We start from the raw sequence: 18,236 nt of genomic DNA on the forward strand, positions 1-18,236 counted from the left end.
ATAAGCTACTCACCACCTAAAATCTTCTTTGCCACCCATGGAGATGACAATGTGTATGTTTGTGATAACAAGACGGAATGGTGGCCCTGGTGATGATATGCGAGGAGTAAAAACACTTCCAACCAAGATCAGTGTTGGTGTTGTTGGAAATGCAAGGGAACCATTTTCTGAAACAACCACTAGTGGCCCATCCGGAAAACAAAACTCTCTGCTTCTGAGGTCTTTCACAGAAGCTAGAATAATGCTTAAGCATAATAGTTGTCACTTTTACAACTACATCTGTGGTGTACTATTTTCTTTAAACTATCAGACAATCGTATTGGGCTTTTCTTATCATATTTGCAAACTTATCACTGAACCTTCTTGTTTGCGGGTTTAACTTAAAGAAAGTAAAAACAATACAAATCTAACCATACAATAAATTTGTAAAAACCAATAAATGTTAGAATTTGTTGCTAAAAGAAAGGAAATGAATATACAAACCTGTTATGTTATGTGTGGTATGTGTCCACATGGTTGCTACTGGAATGAGGCATAAGCATGGATGTTAGTTTCCAGGATAACATTATTTAGATTCAACTTTAACCTTTTCCTTTAGTAAGAACAATAAAAACAATCATATTTGAGTTTCCTTCAAATATTTTCCATTAATCGACGAGCCATTCATTTAGCGTATGAAAATTTTTAATTACCGGGTCGACTAACAATTATCCTTAGGCATGTATGTAACTTAAAAAATTAGTCTGCTGCTTTCTGTTTCGTACTGGCTATAAAGCCAGTCATATGTTCCTAATCATCATTGTCCACAAATTAATGCTAAAATAAGTATATTTTTATAAGTATTGTGAACACAAAAATGTAAAATTATTGTACTTTATTAAATGTGAACTTTTTAAAATACTAAAATAAAAGGTTCAACCATAATTGTAGTACTGATATGAAACTAAAACTATATACACTTTCCAAGTCCAATAAAAAATATTATGTAAATTAATATGTTAACAAAAATAACAGAATGAAATTATATAACTTATACTAAACCAAACAGATTAAAATATATGAACTGACATAATAAAAATAGAACACAACTTCATTAATAATCTCAACAATTATATTAAAAAATTTAGTTAATCTCAAGGAAAGTAAATTTGGCAAACAAGTTCGACGGAAAAAAATAATAAAAATTTAAAAAGAAATTATAAAAATAACATTCCATATATAATTAAATTAACATAATTTACAACACAAACAATTCGTATCCCATTAATTTAACAAAGGTCCATAAATGCATAATATGTATAAATGAACTACAGGTGGAAAACAATGCTTGCATTACACGCAAGTGGTGTGTAGAGAGTCAGTGAAGTTAGGGTGCGCTAGGGTTCAGTGCACCAATGGTTGGTGGTTCGTGACTTGTAACTATGACACACCCGGCAATTACATCGGAGAGTACCCTTACTAATCTTGACACTAATATGAACTATACCATAATTTGTAAATGAATAATTATATGATTAAAGTTAATCTGAAGTACTGCTTTTAAATAAAACAACACTCCTTTTATTCAGGATGTCGTAACTTATGATTTCACATAAAGAGGTTGTAAGGTTTACCAGTTGTTAGTTTGCAATTTTAATTATGTTTCGAGAATGTTTGGTCTACTCGTATATGTATAATAGAAACTACGTGTATGAAACTGACCGATCAAATAATATTATGGAGATTAAACTTTAAAAACAACCAATTGGAACCTAAAATTACTTTTTGTTCAATATATATTGTTGTAACAATTGTGAGAAGAAACAGATGCGGAAACAGATGAATAAAAACGATGTAACAACGACACAGAGATTTAACGTGGTTCACCAACTTGGCTATGTCCACGGGCAAAAAGAGATCTTATTATTGGAGGCGATATTGAGTTTACAGAGTGCAAGTTCAGAGTTACTTCGAATACAAGATATATATAATAACATCTCGCATCTAAAACCCTAGACTAAACGAACTCATGGGCTTAAGCCCACGGTCATATGTAACATCAATTATAACTTGATGCAACACTCTTGATGCAACCGAGTCGGTATGATGTACGTGATGTATGATGTAACATCCATCGCCTAGATGTAACATCCAGATTTAAGGCATATCAACAATTCTCCACCTTGACTTGAATCCTCTCAATAACAGATGTACCAGATGCACCTTCAAGTGCCAAATGTACCATATGCGCTTCTCTGCGCTAGATGTACCATCGCTCTCTTTGCCTCAGATGTCCCTTCGGACCAGATGTGCTGCTTAGACGAACCAGACGCCATTTAACGGCCAGATGCTCAACTAGAGCCAGACGTTCGTTATCAGCCAGATGTCCCAGTAGACCAGACGTCCTTACGGACCAGATGCCCTGACGGGCCGATGCCCCAACGGGCCAGATGTCCTTGAGGACCAGATGCCCCTTCGGGCCATATGCCCCTTAGGGCCATACTAACAGTTTCAGATGTTTAGCAAGTCTAAGCAATGCTTAAACTTGCTGTGAGGAATCGGCTTTGTGAACATGTTAGCAGGATTATCTGCAGTTCCTACTTTCTTCACTTCAATTCGCTTCTCATCTCTCAAGAAGTGATACCTCACATCAATATGCTTCGTTCTCTCATGATGAACCTGATCCTTGGCTAAGCATATAGCGCTCAAACTGTCACAATACACAGTAGCCTGATCTTGATGCAAACCGAGATCATTAACCAATCCTCTAAGCCATATTCCTTCCTTCGCAGCTTCTGTCAGTGCCATATACTCTGCCTCAGTAGTAGACAATGTCACTGTAGACTGTAAAGTCGCCTTCCAGCTAACCACAGAGCCGCCCAAGGTGAACACATAACCGGTCATAGATCTTCTGCTGTCCACATCTCCAGCATAATCGGAATCAGAATAGCTTGTTACCAATCGCGGATTGTCGCATCCATAGATGAGACCAACATCAGATGTACCCTTCAGATACCGGAAAATCCGCTTCACAGCTGCCCAATGCTCCTTCCCAGGTTGTCCCATAAACCTGCTAACCACCCTGACTGCATGAGCCAGATCTGGTCTTGTGCAGACCATTGCATACATCAAGCTTCCTACAGCGCTAGCATAAGGAACTCGAAACATATACTATGTCTCTTCTTCAGACTGAACCTCATACATGGTAAGATGAAGATTTGATGCACACGGAGTACTAATAGGTTTACATGAAGACATTTCGAACCTTGTCAACATCTTATTAATGTAGGCTTTCTGTGACAAGAACAACTTCTTCTTCTCCCTATCTCTGAAGATTTCCATCCCTAGAATCTTCTTTGCTGCACCCAAATTCTTCATCTCAAATTCAGAACTCAGAAGCTCCTTCAGCTTCTTGATGTCACACATCTTCTCTGCAGCTATCAGCATTTCATCCACGTAGAGCACCAAATAGATGAATGTGTCATCTTTCAATTTTCTCATGTAGACACAACAATCATAAGGACTTTTGATGTAGCCCAACTTGATCATATGGTTGTCGAATCTCTTGTACCATTGTCTGGGAGACTGCTTAAGTCCATAAAGTGACTTCTGAAGCGTACACACATAGTCATCCTTTTCAGGAACTCGACAACCATCTGGCTGAGTCATGTATATCTCCTCTAGCTCTCCATGAAGATACACTGTCTTCACATCAAATTGCTCAAGCTCCAAGTCCTGACGTGCTACCAGCGCTAGCAACACTCTGATGGACGTATGTCTGACCATCAATGAGAATATCTCATTGTAGTCTACTCCATCTCTCTGACTGAAACTTCTTGCAACAATCCGAGCTTTATACTTAGCTCCTTCTGCCAGTGATGCTCCATCCTTAATCTTGAAGACCCACTTGCATGTAACATCCCTTCTCTCCGATGGTAATGTGACCAGGTCCCATGTATGATTCTTCTGATGAGACTCCACGTCTCTCGTTGCAACATGCCATTTCTCAGACTCGGGACTAGAAACAGCTTCCATGTAAGTAGATGACGCATCCACTTCCTCTGCAACCTGAAGTGCATAACCCACCATATCCTCGAAGCGATATCTCTCTGGTGGCCTGACATCAACCCTTCTTGGTTGATCTTTCACGATGCTACGCTCTGTAGCGTCAAGCGGTTGAATCTTCAATTCCAACTGAATATCTTCTACACGCTCCTCTTGATTTTCTGTGTGTGCCTGCACATCGATCACTTCATGATTATCTTGCAGCTCCACCTGTTTATCAGTGCTACCCTTTTCTGCTTCTGAACTGGTCCCTGAGCTTCTAACCATAGATGCTTCATCGAAGACACCATTCCTGCTTAGAACCATTCGATTTTCTGTTGGAGGCCAGACCATATATCCTTTGATTCCATCACCGTAGCCCATAAACACTCTTAAAAGTGAATATTCAGAAAATCTACCTAACCACACCTCAGAAGGTATCCTGCACTCGATGCGTATGTGGGGAACAAGATTTATCAAGTAGCAAGCCGTGTTAACTGCTAAAGTCCAAAACCGCTTCTCCAAACCAGCACTCGAGAGCATGCACATCGCTCTCTCTAGTATTATCTGGTTTATCCATTTTGCAACACCATCCCGCTGTGGTGTTCCCCTGTCTGTAAGATGCTTGGCAGATGTTGCATCCTTACAAAAAAATTTAAACTCTTTCGAGCAGAGTTCCAAACCAATATCAGAATGAAGCATATCTTGCTTCGACAGATGTTGCATCCCACACTCACCAATATGCCCAAGCCTCACATGCCATAGCTTAGTCATATCTTCCTCTGGGACCTCTGGCGATGCAATATTTGCTGAACCGGTAACCGTTGTACCCTTCGGCAAATACAGAGTACCGTTCATGAAACCCTTCAGAATCACATCAGAACCCTTGCATACATTCAGAACTCCATCACCACCGAATATTTGAACCCTCTACTGTCCAGAAGACTCATGGATATCAAATTTTTCGTCATTGATGGAACATGCCTAACCTCGTTCAATGTGCAGAATCTACCATCATGTGTCCTGAGCTTGATTTAGCCGATCCTAGCAATCTTGCAGACAAAATCATTTGCCATCTTAATCTTGCCGTCAAGTACCTCTGTGTACTTCGAAAACCACTCTCTCCTCGGTGTCATATGGTAGGATGCTCATGTATCCAGAACCCACACATCAGAAGAGTGTGTGTGTCCGTGCACAACAAGAGCGATGTCACTATCAGACTTGGCTTCATCCTCAGCTACTGCAGCAGATCCAGACTGTTGCTCCTTCTTCTTCTTGGGACAGTATGACTTCCAATGTCCCTTCTCTTTGCAATAGTTGCAAGTATCAGTTGGCTTAGGACCTCTTGGAAACGATTTTCTGTCTTTCGACTTCCTTTTGTTCCCATGTCCCTTCACACCACTGACAAACAATCCTGAAGCTTGATTGTCTGTCCCTGAGCTGGATGCCTTATGGCGTAATTACCGACTGTGAAGCGCCGACCTAACTTCTTCCAGTCTCACTGTATCTTTGCCAACAATGAACGATTGGACGAAGTTCTCGAAAGAGTTCGGCAAAGATACCAACAGGATTAGAGCAGCGTCTTCATCCTCCACCTTAACATCGATGTTACGCAGCTCCAGTAATATCGAATTTAACTTGTCAAGATGGTCGCGAAGCTCAATACCTTCTTGCATATGCAAGGCAAAGAGGCGTTGCTTCAGAATTAGCTTGTTTGTTAGAGGTTTTGGTATATACAAGCTCTCCAACTTCTGCCACAAACTAGCAGCAGTTTTCTCATCCGACACTTCGATGATGATCTCGTCTGCTAGACACAACAAAATTGTTGAGAACGCCTTCTCTTCTAGAGTCTCCAAATCAGCTGCTTCGGATTTCTTCTCTGACAATGGTCCCCAGATGCATTGTTGCTTCAACAACGCCTGCATCTTAATCTGCCAAAGACTGAAGCTATTTCTCCCGTCAAACTTGTCGATCTTCGCTCTTATTCCAGACACCTTCTCACTAGATCACAACCCGAAGCTCTGATACCAGTTTGTTGTAACAATTGTGAGAAGAAACAGATGCGGAAACAGATGAATAAAAACGATGTAACAACGACACAGAGATTTAACGTGGTTCACTAACTTGGCTATGTCCACGGGCAAAGAGAGATCTTATTATTGGAGGCGATATTGAGTTTACAGAGTGCAAGTTCAGGGTTATTTCGAATACAAGATATATATAGTAACATCTCGCATCTAAAACCCTAGACTAAACGGACTCATGGGCTTAAGCCCACGATCAGATGTAACATCCATAATAACTTGAAGCAACAGTCTTGATGCAACCGAGTCGGTATGATGTACGTGATGTAACATCCATCGCCTAGATGTAACATCCATCGCCTAGATGTAACTTAGTATGAGGCCTTTTGGGAGTAACGACCCAAAACAAATTCGTGAGGGCTTAGGTCCAAAGCGGACAATATCATTCTAAGCGAGGGATTGGACATCTGGTGACGGACATCTGCTCTAGTTGAGCGTCTGGTCTCCAGCACGGGCATCCGGTCTGGCTCTAGTAGAGCATCTGGCCCAGGAGTGCATCTGGTCCGTCACAACAGATTGGTATCAGAGCCAAGGTTATGTGGTCCTTGGTTTGAGGGGAGGATTGTCAGAATAAATAAAAAGGCAATCCACATCCCACATCGGATATTAGACAGAATAAAGTCTAATATATATAGCTGGTCCAATCCCACTTAGTTTGAGGCCTTTTGGGAGTAACGACCCAAAAACAAATCTGTGAGGGCTTAGGCCCAAAGCGGACAATATCATACTAAGCGAGGGATTGGACATCTGGTGACAGACATCTGCTCTAGTTGAGCGTCTGGCCTCCAGCACGGGCATCCGGTCTGGCTCTAATAAAGCATCTGGCCCAGGAGTGCATCTGGTCCGTCACAACAGATTGGTATCAGAGTCAAGGTTCTGTGGTCTTTGGTTTGAGGGGAGGTTTGTCAGAATAAATAAAAAGGCAATCCAAGTCTCACATCGGATATTAGACAGAATAAAGTCTAATATATATAGCTGGTCTAATTCCACTTAGTATGAGGCCTTTTGGGAGTAACAACCCAAAAACAAATCCGTGAGGGCTTAGGCCCAAAGCGGACAATATCATACTAAGCGAGGGATTGGACATCTGGTGACGGACATCTGGTCTAGTTGAGCGTCTGGCCTCCAGCACGGGCATCCGGTCTGGCTCTAGTAGAGCATCTGGCCCAGGAGTGCATCTGGTCCGTCACAACAGATTGGTATCAGAACCAAGGTTCTGTGGTACTTGGTTTGAGGGGAGGATTGTCAGAATAAATAAAAAGGCAATCCAAGTCCCACATCGGATATTAGATAGAATAAAGTCTAATATATATAGTTAGTCCAATCCCACTTAGTTTGCGGCCTTTTGGGAGTAATGACCCAAAAACAAATCCGTGAGGGCTTAGGTCCAAAGCGGACAATATCATACTAAGCGAGGGATTAGACATCTGGTGACGGACATCTGATCTAGTTGAGCGTCTGGCCTCCAGCACGAGCATCTAGTCTGGCTCTAGTAGAGCATCTGGCCCAAGAGTGCATCTGGTCCGTCAGAACATATATGTCCATATCGTGCGGAAAATGTTAGGTTGGTCATATATTCTTCTTCTCAATTTACAATTTTCCTTTATGTCATCATTATATCTAAATGAAGTAGACATATCTATCCACCATATCGTTCACCATCTCCTTCATATACACACGAATACATGATTTTTTTTTACATAACAAACTAACCACAATCTGAGTTGTTTAGCATTTCATGAAAATTATATCAAAAAAATCATATACTTTACACAATACGTTTTAGTAATTCATTTTAAAATCACTATAAGGTGAAGATGTTTTGTTCTCATATCTTTTATTAGACAACTGGATGTGAACTGGATTATATGCTGCACATAACTAAAATTGTTAATTAAAAAAATATACACGAAACAATTGGTGGTCGTATAGCCTATTTTAAAAAGTCTTCCACATTTTGCTTAAGATATTCGGCGTGGTTCATTCGTTCTTTTTTGGTCGTATTTAAACGTTCTTATTAGGAAGATTTTGGAGATAGTGCAATCAATTTTAAAATTATACAATATGAATATTCTAAGTAAAATTAACATCATAATTTGCATATGTATTTGGCGTGATACAATCCTAAATACCTGCCTTAGTGCAATCGATTTGTTATATGAAAAATGAATATTCCCATCAACAACTCTACAATCAAGCACTATATCCCCTATTTATTAAAAGAGAAACATTACAACATTTGAACCATGACATATGTCCATGAAAATCAATTTCAAATTTTTTAGAAAAATAATTTGGTCCATCTAATCATATAGTATATTTTTCATTAACTCGAATCATATAATTAATTATTAATATAAAAATATTCTTCATTATTTCCTCAAATAGAACATTCGAAATTACCTAATCTGATCAAAAAATACATATGATAATTAATGATTTCAAGTAATAAAGGTTTGATAATAATTTATACATCTTCTATCATTTTTGTTTTACATTAATATTATTAAAAAATTAGAAAATCAATTTAACCAAATAATTAAAATGCGATTTTTCTATATATGTTATATTTTGAATTTTTAAAAACGAATATAAATTAATAAACTTTTAAAAAAATCTCACTTCAAAAATTTGTGATCAGTGGTTTAATTTTTAATTATAAATTATATGACTAAAATATCTTATTTAATAAATATTAGATAATATATATATATATACTAAGATCGTTTAAATTAAATTATATATTATATAAAATGTATAAATATTTAAATTTTAAAATTTTATTGAACAAATACTAAATATTTAATATTTGAGTTTCAAAATTTTCATTGAATTAATAAAAATGATTATAAATTAATAAAAAATATTAAAAGTTCCATATTGAAAATTTTGTTATCAATGTTTCAATTTTTTTGTTATAAAAATACCAGTGATCATAAAACCATGTGAATAGAAAAATTTTATTTAATAAATAATCATATTAAAAAATAAACTATACATCAATGTTCATATCATTTAAATTTAATTATAAACAATATAAAAGATAAATATTATTATTTGGATTTATTTACCATAAAATGGTTGTCAATAAAAATGATTATTTTGATTTATGTGTCCGCACTAATTTAGTTATAAATGTAATAGTCACTGACCTCTCACTAATTTAATATAAATAAAATAAACGCAAATAAATAATAATACATAAAATTGTATGTATATACAACATTCTTCCTGCGTAAGACGCAGATTTTAATCTAGTCTAACTATTAAATATTGTTTTTTCTATATTTTATCGATCACGTTATATATAGTGTGTACTGTATAACAACTCGAGTTTAACAAAGTATTTTCATGTTGGCTTATATATATATTTTAAATCCATTAAAAACTAATTTTTTATGGTTTAACTATGTTGATCAAATTGAGTCTCATAGTGAAGAAACAAGGAATCAAAAGATAATATGTTCGATCAGATTTGATAAAATTAGCTTTTACAAAGATATAAACTTGACCATATAAAATCTATATATAAAAAACATCTGCGGGCAAGCGTGCTGCTCAAGTTCTAATCTATACTATTAAAGCAGGATCCTATTGTCATTTTTACCTTAGTCTGTCCTTTTCTTTACTAACATTGCATGTTTCATTAAGGACAATCAATTAATATTAATAACACATCTATATTGGGTCATTTTTTTTCAGATTCAGCCCACATCAGATCTCTCTTGGGCCATTTGGGCCGATTAAGAAATCAGATTCAATTCTCACATATTTTTTTCCTTTGGGCCATTGAGTCCAAGTTCAAATAATTTTTTTTTCAACCATTCTTAATTATTATTATTTTTTTTTCTTAATATAATTTAAGCATTCATAAAAAAAATTGATTTTTTTCATTGAAAAGTATATAATTTTTTTTATTAAAATATTAATCACATAATAAAATTAATTTATTAGAGTTATACCAACTTAATTCATTAAAGAAATAAATTAAAAATTTTAAAACATAAATAGTCATTTAAAATAAAATACGATAAATAAAGATAAAAAGTTTAAATTTTTTATAAAATAAAACACAAATATATGAAAATATGACATTTACTAAATATTTGTCAATTGAAAAAAAAAAGAAAAATAAACCCGCGAGTCTTTTATAAAATAAAACACAAATATATTAAAATATGATATTTACTAAATAGCTGTCAATTGAAAAAAAAAATAATAGTAAACCCGCGCTTTGAAAGCGCGGGTCAAAATCTGTTCTATACTATTAAAATAGAAATCATGACTTTTTTCATGTGTGATTTTTTTATTTGGATCATCCCTGGAAAATTTATTAAATTTTACATAACTTAATTATAATATCTTTTAATATCTTTATTTTTATTTGAAATACTAATACATGTTTTAAAGAAATGTCTAACAAACTCTTTCAAATATTTTTTAGAATCTTTTTAAAATATATTTTCGAAATTAGTTATTTAAAAATTAAATTATCACAAAGTATAATTAGAAACTAAATTTTAGTTTAGGTTTGATTCTAAACAAAAATTAATAATTATAAAAATGCTTTTAATAATATTTTAATCATAATAATAATTTCAAATTTAATTTATTTCAAATTAAATTTAAGAAATATTTTAAAAGATGTTTTTAAAAAGAAATATTCATTTGTATTTCTAATGTAAAAATAAACATATCATATCTATTTAGCACATAAATTATGACTTATTTCATATGTGATTTTTATTTTAAATTTACATCACTTAGAAGTCATACCTTTAAATGATTTTACCATGTAATACAATTAATTTACATTTTCCTTCATAGATGAAACATTTGATCTTTATTCATGTTGTATATATAGTCTACTGTTATTAATGTTTGTTTATTCCCCTGAATTAAAAACCAATTCGGTTTATTATTTAAACAACTATACTTAATTAATTTAATTAATCACTATATACCAAATTCTCTATTATGTAGGTTCAACTTAATTTAATTTTCACATATATTTCAAATTTAGAAATAAAACAAAATTTGTGTAAACCAGTATTATTACATAATAATATCTTCAAAATAAATTTTGTTACAAAAATACAAAATTTATAAAATTAATAGTAGTAATATTATACGCCACACAAATATTATTATAAAATTAGATAATATAACACCAAATTATATTAATTTATTGATATATTTTATTGCATAATCTAAAATATTTTATAAAGAAAACTCGCACAGTCGTGTGGGTCAAGATATAGTTTTATGATTAAGCTTCAAAAATAAAAGTCAATTCTTCAATGTCAAAGTTTCACAGAACCACTAGCTAACCTCTAATCTCATGTGTACTCACTGCCTATATAAGCGAGACCTAACTCCTCATACTTACCCACAACACAACCAATGTTTTTTTCCCTTAACACAAACATCAGTTCAATAATGAATACTTTCACAGCCACATCAGTTCTAATCGTTGCATTTTGATTATTGCATCCAGCGTTCAAAGTACTGAACAACAAGACTACTTAAACACTCACAACGCTGCACGTTCGCAGGTTGGAGTACCAAACATTGTATGGAACGCAACGATCGCGAGCTACGCACTGAACTAAGCAACGCTAGAAGATCTGACTGCAACCTCGTGTACTCGGCCGGACCGTATGGAGAAAATCTAGCCAAGGGAAGTAGCAGCACGTTCTCGGCCATATCGGCCGTGAATCTTTGGGTCTCTGAGAAACCTTACTACAACTACACCACCAATTCTTGCACTGGTATATACTGTATACAACAAAGACAATTCGTATCACGTTATTTTAACAAGGTTGCATAAATGCATAATATATATAAATCAACTACAGGTGGAAAACATTGCTTTCATTACACGCAAGTGGTGTGGAGAGATTCAGTGAAGTTAGGCTGCGCTAGATTGGTGGTTTGTGATTTGTAACTATGACACACCCGGCAATTACATCGGACAGTACCCTTGCTAATCTTGACACTAACGTGAACTCTACCGTAATTTACATATGACTAATTATGATTAAAGTTAATCTGAAGTACTGCTTTTAAATAAAATAAAACTCCTTTTATTCAATATTATGTAGTAACTTAAATTTCACATATAAAGGTTGTAAGGTTTACCAGTTGTTGTTCTTTTGCAATTGTAATTATGTATCGAGAATGTTTGTTCTACTCGTAAATGTTATAACTGTCCTTCTTATACGTATATTTATTTCCACTTGCTGGAAAACCAAGCTTGGAAAACCTATTTAACCTTCATTGTAAAAAGCAGACGAACTCAACAAGCTCATGTTTAAGCGAGTCTTTTATATTATAATTCTTATCAAAAGTTACAACTTTTTCAGATGATTTATATTCAATCTTAGACCCTTTTTAGTTTAACGTCTGGATTTCTTTCCTAAACAGGACTAAAGAAGATTATCCAATCCATACTTCTGTGACTCCCTCATCCTCCAATTTAGACTAACAATTAAGTACTCTAACAAACTCTTCTTATCATTTTATATTTGTAGAATAATATGATTCTTTAGTTTAGTTTTATCTGATAATCTAGAACTTCACTCCAATATCTGTTGTTCTTATTTGAATATATACATATCTTGATGTCTGTAAGTCAAAGCAAGTTAGATAATCCAAAAAGATAAAAATATCATGTTTAACATTAGAATTTTACTTAATGTGTCAAAAATATAAAGAATACATAACAATTTCTAAGGATTTTCTTAAAAACATTGAATACTATATAAAACTCTGAACAAGCTCATCTTGAAAATAACATAGCTACTGAAATTTAGTGGTAGTGCCAGCGCAGGAACTAATCATGTCTTGTTTGAGTTGGTAGAGCGTGCCAGTAGTCTGAAGAGAAAGAGTTTAAGAGTATTTATATCATTTACGACATCACAGTCAACAAAGACAGTTTGGCCGAGTGGTCTAAGGCGCCAGATTTAGGCTCTGGTCCGCAAGGGCGTGGGTTCAAATCCCACAGCTGTCAAATAATATTTTACTATTTTAATATTAACGAGTCATTTGGGTTATGCGTTACATTAATTAATTCTATGAATCATTTATAAACTATATGCTACGCATTGTATCTCGTTAACATATTATCATAGGCTATAAACTATATGCTACGCATTGTATCTCGTTAACATATTATCATAGGCGAGAACTGCAATGAGGTTTTATAGCCTTTAAGTCTTTTCCTTCCCAACACTTTTTATTCAACGGCGACGACCCTAATCGAAACGGTGCCGTATAGGACCTGGAAACTGTAACACTGAGTAGTGCATTAGAGGTCTTCATTACAAGTCTCACAATAGAAAACAAAAGAAAACACTCTAAAAGAGAAAGATACACCGTTCAGTAAAAGATGAAGATCATTAGCATCAGCTTATCCAGATCTTCTTCTTCTTCTCAACCTTGACAACCATCGAGATCAACCATCCAACCTTTTGTATCTTCAACAAGACCTGTCTGAATACTCGTCAACATCCAGTGAAGCTTCTGTAGACAACGCCTCTTCTCCTGTCCTGTATTTTACCCCGCCATCACCAAAAAAAAACAAAATTAAGTATGTTTTATGAAACGGTCTTAGTATGTAACAATTTAACCACTCACTTCCTGTCATGGAAGGTCACGGTTTCAGCAGCTTTAACGACCACTGCAGTTCCAGTACAGAAAACTTCTTCTGCCTCTAATAACTCATCCACTGAAACATCACGTTCTTGAACATGTTTAAACATTTTCTGAGTCACAATCTTGATTTCATAAAAGAATGTCTATACGAAAGTTTTATAATATGTTTGGAACCTGGTAGCCGATATCACGAGCTAGCTCGCTTATGCTTTTTGTTGGAATTGAATCATTTGATTAAACAAGAAAAAGAAACAAAAAGAAAAGAAGAAAAGAAAAGTGTGAAAGAGACAAGAGCCAACAAATTCAAAGGAGAAGTCAAAGAAGTTGTTGGAGTGTTTAGACTTTTGTTGTAAACTTAGTCTAGGTATAGACAAGTGAGAATGGTTAGGCTAAAAGTCTAAATATGTGTATGTAGTAGTTAGAGAAAACTACTATAAATATGTGTGTGGTGTTGTAAGAATGCATCCAATTCAAAAAGAAAAAGAGTTAGAAAGAGTAGAAATGTAGACAACTAAAGTATCCTTTCTTCTCTCTCTATAACAACAACAAACGTGAGTGAGAGAGTAAAGAGAGTGAGTATCTTGTGTTATGACATTGTAACACAAGTACAAAAACAGAGAGGTTGCCCGTGAGTTAAGTTAGTGGAGAGGTCAAGGCCTTGAGCAAAATTACAACACTTTTCCTTGTGGTTCCTGGTAAAATGGTTCCTGAAGTTGGTGGAGTGGACACAATGTTCCCCTACAAAATGAATCTATATTATAATAGTACACTTTTCTCTCTTCTAAAGCTATCCATGTCATCAAGCATTTTGTGAGTCCCGCTGAAAAATTAAAGAAGAGCCGGAGAAAACGTTTGAGATAAAAAGAATTTGAAGCATCTATTGCCGAATTAACGGCTACCGTTCTCTCTTCTATTGGGGCTTTTCTGTTTAGCTTTCTTATACCCAAGTTCCTAGATTTTCCGGCTCTCTGGATCTCTTTCACTTATTGATATCTCAATAAATATTCAATGAAAATAGAGAGAGAAACGCACGATGTGAGTCAATGAAGAGCGTTAAGATCTCCGCTAACAATTCTTGAATGGTGGTGTCTCAGCGTAATCATTATCGCTATGTTTAATGGTGATACAAAACTCAACATTAAACAACTGACCTTTCGTATGTTTAATTCCTACTTTTGGTATTAGGAACTGGTACTGTAATTATAGGATTTTTTAGACGTTTTTGATTGAAATTTATCTGTTTTGTTATACATACACTGGAGATTATTGATGAAAACAAGATTTATCTGCAATGGTACGTTGTTTTCTCTGATTTTTTTTCTGTTTATGGATTTTGTTCCCCCTCTTCTTTTGGTCTAATTCCACAAATTTATGTATCTCAAGTTTAAGTCCACTTACGGAGATAATCTAATAATGATAGAAAGTCTCTTTACATTTAATAACAACGGAACAAATGCTAGTATGGACCAATTGGGTTCCAAAAAATCTGAATTAGACCCATCCTTTTTTTTTGACATTTAAATTTAAATAAAAATCTAACTAAAATAACTAAACAACCTAAGGACCTAAACATACCCAGAATCCGACCCGGTTTCAGACATGAAATTCAACACAACTCTTCTTCTTCTTCCCCTTTTCTTCTCCATTATTAGTTTTTTCACCATAAAACAAAATCAAAAAATTTCTTCAAACATCCACTAATTTTCTCTTTCTTATCTCAAATCGATCAATCCATAGAAAGATTTAGCCAATTATATATTATCCAAAATCAAATTTCATCTTTTACATACGAGATTCAAGATAAAGAAGAACGCAGAGTATTACTAGTACAACTAGTACAACTCCAACTAGTACAACTAGTGCAACTCTAATTAGTACAACTAGTACAACTAAAATGAGTACATAACTAGTATAAATATATTAAGTATAACCTAGACATTATTTGATAAGTGATTTTCTTATGCGTCATCACCATGTTTATTATCACCAAAAAAAGGATGACATTGCTTTGAGAAATTATGAAATAGCATTATAGTTACTTTTATTTATTGTATCAGCATATGAAAATGCTATAGAAGAAGATGATGTAGAACTAATAAGACATATTGGTCTAATCTCCTCCGGTTGCATATGTCAAATATATGAATAATATATTTTTAATAATATTTGATTTGGGTGTTGATATGTTTACAAGTTATACTAGTTATACTAGTTGTACTATTTTTCGGGAAAAATCATCTTCATCTTTTTCTCTCGAGACCAAAAAACTAGATGTGGAGCCAGAAAATTCTTCAACGATGGCTCTATAATGCGAGTCACCAGAAAGAAGAAGGTGAGAGCGTCGACTACGACTAAGAGCAACTCACCGGCGACGAACAAAAAAGAAGAAGAAGGGTGTGTCCGTGTCAAATCCAACCAAGCGAGCTTGGAACTGCGAAAGAGAAACAGCATCTCAACCGGACCCTCAAGGTGGTATTTTCCCGAAACCGTCAACGGATGCGCCATCTCAGCCCGCTAGTGATCCCTATAAATCACCAAATTAACCCGAAGAACCTCTTTCTTATGATTTTTTTAGCTTAAATTTATAGGTATTTTAGTCAATACTCGACATTAGTGTAAAACCACAATGCTTAAAACATGATACACATTTAAAGCGTGATGCACATTTAAAACAATACTAAATAAAATAACAAGTAGTTGTACCAGTTTGCTAGTTATACCGGCTATAACATAGGTGTACTAGTTTTTAAGTTGTACCTGTTTGTGCATAGTTGTACATTAGCTGTGAAATCGAAAAATATTAGTTGTACCACATAATAAATACAGTTACTTCAGTTGTACCACTTATTTATGTTTACATGTCTTTACCCGGTTACAATGAAATAAACAATTTTGTAAAAATATATTTCATGTATGTTTTCCAAAAATTATGTGGACAAACAAGTTAACAAACCTTAAAAGTATATGGTAGATCATGTATATTATGGAATTGTGCAGTAATTTTCAAATAAATAATTCCAAAGCTACAAATAAACGAAGAGAAACTTTTTGAGTACATACTAATTGGGATATTTGATTGTTTTCTCATATGGAGTACCAAATTAGTTTTATTAATTTCTGAAATGTCAAAGTTGTACTAGTTGTACAAGTAATACTCGTCTAATATATAATAAAAATATATATCAATTGTTTATATGTCTAGTTTTAGGATTTTACCAATATTTTCACATCATAACTTTGTAAAAATATGTTTGATGTTTGTTTATCATAATAATATTGCTAATATAGTTAACAAACCTTAAAAGTAAAAAATATATAATGTAATAATTTAACAAAAATATGAAAAATCTCAAATAAAATAGATGAATTTTTGTCTTCATATACCAGTTATGATATTTTCTTGTTTATTTCATATGTAAAGCATGATTTTAGTCGTGTTAATTATAGTAACTACATATAATACATAACTTATAACATTTATATACTAGTTATACTAGTAATTCAATTTTTTAACATGTTTAGTTGTAAGAGTTATACTAGTTGTACCCAGTCGAATGCGAATGAAATAAAGAAGCTTGTGTGGCTGTGCGTGGTTGAGATAAGGAAATAGAATGAGAGTGAAGGAGAGATGAGCGAAATCGATGGCCAAAATTAAAATATGATGAGAAGATCTGACGGCTCATGATTAAGTTTCATTAATGGCAATCTTGTAATATTTCATCCCTTCTTTCCTCTCATGATCCAATGGCTCTCATTAAAACAGAAATGATTTGATCGAAGAGTTCATATTGACCCATCATTAATGGCAAAAACGACATTTACACATATTTGGTCCACATAGAATAATTTAGGTGGTGGGAGATTATTTTTTGGCCATTTGGTCCATATGAGATTTTTGTCCAATAACAACACACATATGTAGTAGAGCCATATCTAAGAGCATCTTCAAAAAGGAACTCTATTTTGAAGTTTCCAAAATTCTATATTTGAAGTTTAAAGGTGTTTTTCTCCAAAAGCAAAACTTCAAACTCAACTTCAAAACTCTTTATATTTTATAATATGGTTCTTATATTTGTCATAACTAATTTGAATTCATAAAACTTTTATAAATAACTAGCACATATATAAACATATTATAACAATGTTAATTAATAAATATTCAATTAAAATATAAAAAATTAAATAAAAATAACTTAATTAATATTAAATTTCAAACAAAATACCATATTATAACATAAACTGATTTTCGTAATGCATATATGATCTATTAGTGCATTTCGAAGTAAAAATGGCTCTCCTCATTTTTACTTTGTAGATTACGAGTTAAAAGTTGTTGAAACCAGATGATATTGATATTTATAAATACATTAAATCGGAACAAGAAAGTAAAAAAAAACATAAAATATTGCTAAAAGACTAATTTCTTTTTGATGATATTAATACTCGTGAATATATTCGATATGAACAAGTAAG

General features: G+C 33.8%; 1 long non-coding RNA gene, 1 other non-coding gene and 1 pseudogene across 2 annotated transcripts; 2 read left to right on the forward strand and 1 right to left on the reverse strand.

Annotated features, from left to right (window-relative positions):
* Positions 1-11,546: 11,546 nt before the first annotated feature.
* LOC106442123 lies at positions 11,547-13,077 on the forward strand (annotated as a pseudogene).
* Positions 13,040-13,119, forward strand: TRNAL-UAG. Its single transcript has one exon. It is a non-coding gene; the product is annotated as a tRNA-Leu (tRNA).
* Positions 13,120-13,294: 175 nt separating this feature from the next.
* On the reverse strand, positions 13,295-17,872 carry LOC125589218. Its single transcript, XR_007325397.1, has 2 exons — positions 13,746-17,872; positions 13,295-13,657 (listed from the first exon to the last, which is right to left on the reverse strand). It is a non-coding gene; the product is annotated as an uncharacterized LOC125589218 (long non-coding RNA).
* Positions 17,873-18,236: the final 364 nt, after the last annotated feature.

The sequence above is a fragment of the Brassica napus genome, chromosome C6 (assembly GCF_020379485.1).
Source record: "Brassica napus cultivar Da-Ae chromosome C6, Da-Ae, whole genome shotgun sequence".
Lineage (NCBI taxonomy): Eukaryota > Viridiplantae > Streptophyta > Magnoliopsida > Brassicales > Brassicaceae > Brassica > Brassica napus.